We start from the raw sequence: 4,381 nt of genomic DNA on the forward strand, positions 1-4,381 counted from the left end.
GCCATGTCATGATTGTGAGCATTGCATGTTTGCAGTCGTGTCCTACCTTTGTTGGAAGTATAGAACCTACTTTAGAAAGTATGAGACCAGACTTCTTCAATTCCTTGTAGGAGTGACCACATAGTGACATGATGATTAGAGTGTTCTCTATTCTTTTGTCTCTATTCCTTGGTAGACCCCATCAAGTGAAGACTATCCAGAGCAAGAGGGTGAGAAATGGAGGATAAAATGTTATGATGCCTTCGCATCATCACTATGAGATTTTATTGCCACATACTTGTCTGTTTTTGGGCCATTGTAGGTGACATCATTGATAGTGTCCATGCAGGGGATGGATGTTTGGCTCACTTGCATGACATCCAAATGCCATTGTCTAGTCACAATGCCCTAAGGCCAGTACCAAGTATGCCACAAGAAGCATATAAGCTAGGAGTACCTTGTGAAGATGAGGAACCTAGACTAAGTGATGATGAGTCTTAGTTTCCATTCACATTGCATCTTTTTGACAATGACCTTACGATAAGATTTTCTCTTCATTTTTATTATTTTCTTACGTGTGTCAGCAAAGTGTGCAATCAAGTTTACAGGTTTGCTAAGGTATGTCCATCAATGTAGCCTTCCACATCTTTACATGCAACAATCTTATAAGTAGTAAACATCGAGTCTCTTCCTTGAGGGGGTCACTCATGAATATGTAAGCGTAGCATGTGGGTTTAATAGAAAGAGTTTTTTAAATCCCTTTTTTACACATTTTAAGGGTACCATTCAAAGGGGATATTTACAGATTGAATAGAAAAAGAGTGTGTTTTTTTCAAGAAAAAATTACAGATAAGGGGTTTTTAAAATAGGCCTTGAACGCACGTGATATAGGGAGTTTACATATAGAGAGCCCCTCGAGATCTCTTGTATTTGAACATGTGTATTTGAAATTTGCTCTTCATGTATAGATCTTTTGTAGTTTTTTACTTTCATTGCACCTAGACTATTCTAGTTTTCTCTTAATTCCTATCTAGATGAATATTAATTCTAGCATTTTTTCTTAAAAGAGTACTAGTCTTTCTATTGTGCATCTAAAATAAGGTATGCCAAAGGAGTATCCCAAGTATTTAACTCTATCTTTATTGAGCCCTCTTTAGCCCTATTCTCTAGGTAATTTCTGAGTGAAAAGATATTTGTTATAGAGTAAATAGATAAATTAATTAATTAATTAAGAAAATAAAAAGAAAAAAAAACTAAGAAGAGACTCATTTCCATGTAGGATCTTGGTAGGTCTTTGGGATACCACAATGGTACTTTAGATGATCGATGGCTTGATTTTGCATCGGGTAGAACCTTGCATTTTTTCTCCCCAAGAAAACCATCACCATAGGAGGTTCTTAGTATTGCTTCTTAGATACTCGTGGTAGAGGTCTTTGTGCCATTCCTTTGGTCTCCAAGGGGTGGTGGCTGAAAAAAAGCTACAAAAAATAAATAAATAAATCATTACGAATAAAATTCTTTAAAAAAATAGTTTTTTTAAAATGTAAACTATCTAATCACAAAAAGTTTTGCTTCCAAATTTAGCATCTCACTAAGGTGGTTTATGTGAATCATTGTGTTTTGAGACTGCGATCATAACCATAGGTATACTCTTGTTACACTAAGCTCATGGATAGAAGACTTTGTACTCATTTATAAGTTAAATCTACATTAATTTTCATCTTTTTAGCATCTTTGGGAAGTTTGGCAAGTCTTACCTCCATTGTATGATGATTACATCTATGATATTCTTTTTTGTTGTTATGCAGATAATGTCAAGCTTTGTGTTGCTTTCCTCATGTGGCATCGACTTATCTTCTTTAACATCATCTGAAGGATGGAATCTGTATCAAAAAAGGGGGAATGTTAATCTAGTGCTAGAGACATCCATAACACCACCTTACCATCTTTAACAATTTTGGCTGAAGTCACTAGAAATGCTGGATTTCATTGAAAGGTGCACTATAACATGAGAGTTTAGCATCAAAAATAGCAGGGCTTTTATAACCAGAAGGGTGTGGAGATGTCGGGCCTATATTGCTGCTAAACACACTACTATTTTCACTGCAACAATTGGTTTGATGCACAGCAACGAAACTAGCAACAAAAAAGCATTGCTCAGCGACGATATTTCGCTGCTGAGAAGCGTAATAACGCTGCTAGTTTTGCTGCTGAGTAGCGAATGTACTGTAAAATTAAAAAAACTCGGGCTGACTCGGGAGTCTGCATAGAACTCCCCAGTCTACATAGAACTCCCCAGTCTGTCCCATTTCTTTTTTTCCTAATGTAGAAAGTAAAACTAACATAACTTCACATCATCATGAACAAGTGTAATGTAAAACTTACAAATACCAAAAACAAAAGAAATTTGTAAACCATGGTTTTAGAAATGTCAAAATTTAATTACAATACTTAGCGGATTACATAAGTGTTTTTTTCCAAAAAACTCATATACAAGATAAAGCGTAATAAAAACCTATGGAGCTAGGGGCTATCTAGATCTCATGCTGTGCGATTGGTATTATTCCTTGTTGCGGCTCTAGCCCCTTCGCTTCTCACATTTCCATTGCTATCGGTAGCTACGTTTGCATCACCGTTTTGAGTTATATGATCCTAAAACACAATAAAACTAACACAAGTGAGAATCAGTTTTACAAAAACAAAGAGGTTTAGGGTTTAGGAATGTACTTACTTGCCATTCTTGCCAAGCATCTCCTCCAGTAATAACAATCCATCCTTTATCTTGCACCCCATCAAATAGAGCTTGCAAACCCAGTTGTAATGAAAAATCATATTTCTCTTGCGTGTAGAAGGAGGTCCACTACTTCAAGGGGCAGTTGTACAAACAAGTGAACATTTTAGAAAGTTGTTATTTAAGATAACCTTCTTTTATAAAAGATAAGATACAATGTGAGGCTAATATATACTTAGAAATATTGTTGGGATATCAACTCCTCCTTCACGTGTGACATCACGCCTCAAGTTATTTACCATCTATCCAAGAAAAAACATAAATACTTAAAACTCTTATGCATAGGAAGCTACCGACATGCATAGGAAGCTATTGGCATGTGTCAGAAGCTACCGGCATGTGTAGGAAGCAACTGGCATGTGTTGGAAGCTAAGGGCATGCATAGGAAGCTACCGGCATGTGTTGGAAGCTAAGGGCATGCGTTGGTTTGCTACCAGCCGGCATAGGAATCTACGGCATGTGTTGGAAGCTAAGGGCATGCATTGTTTGCTCTACGGGCATGTATTGGAAGCTATGGGCATGCATTGGAAGCTATGGGCATGCGTAGGTTGCTACCGGCATGCGTTGGAAGCTACCCGCATGCATAGGAAGCTACCCGCATATGTGTTGGTTGCTACTGGGATGCACAAGAAGGTACTGGCATGCGTTGGCTACTACCGACATGCATAGCAAGCTACCGGCATACATAGGTTGCTAACACCATGCATTGGTAGCTTCCTACGCTTGTCGGTAGCAACCTATGCATGCCGGTAGCTTCCTACGCATGCTGGTAGCTTCCAATGCATGCTAGTAGCAACCTACGCATGCCGATAGCTTCCAACGCATGCCGATAGCTTCCTACACATTTTGATAGCTTCCTACACATCCGGTAGCAACCAATGCATGCCAATAGCTTTTTCCTATGCATGCCAGTAGCAACCAACACATGCTAGAAGCAACCTACACATGTCGATAGCGTCCTATGCCAACATGCATTGATTGCTACCAGCATATGTTGGGAGCTATCGGCATGCATATGTTGCTACTGACATGAATAGGTTAACGACATGTGTAGGAAGCTTTGGAAGCTTCCTACACATGCTTATGTTGCTATCGGCATGCGTAGGAAGCCTTGGAAGCTTCCTACACATGCCGGTAACCTACTCATGCCGGTAGCAACATACGCATGCCGATAGCTCCCAACATATGCTGGTAGCAATCAATGCATGTGTCAGTATAGGAAGCTACCAACATGAGTATGAGTTGCATGCCGATAGCACCCGGCATGTAATGGGATCTCGCGGTGAATTTGGATAGCTACGTGCATGCCTAGGTAGCACTAGCCTAATGCATAAGCCTTATTCATAAGGCTCATGCATAAGGCTCATCTATAGCTTGCATGAGGCTAAGCATTCCTAGCTTATACATAAGCCTCATGTATGTGGATTATGTGTGAGGCTTATGCATAAAATTTCATACATAAAGCTTATGTATCCGGCTTATGCATTAGCCATATGATGTGCATATGGCTTTATACATGATGCTTATGCATATGGCTAATACATAGAGGGTTATTACTAATGCATAAGCTTTATACATGAGGCTTATGCATAAGGCTTTATGCAAAAATTT

Source organism: Cibotium barometz, chromosome 37 (assembly GCF_041138505.1).
Source record: "Cibotium barometz isolate CiBa-2024 chromosome 37, ASM4113850v1, whole genome shotgun sequence".
In the NCBI taxonomy this organism is placed as follows: Eukaryota; Viridiplantae; Streptophyta; class Polypodiopsida; order Cyatheales; family Cibotiaceae; genus Cibotium; species Cibotium barometz.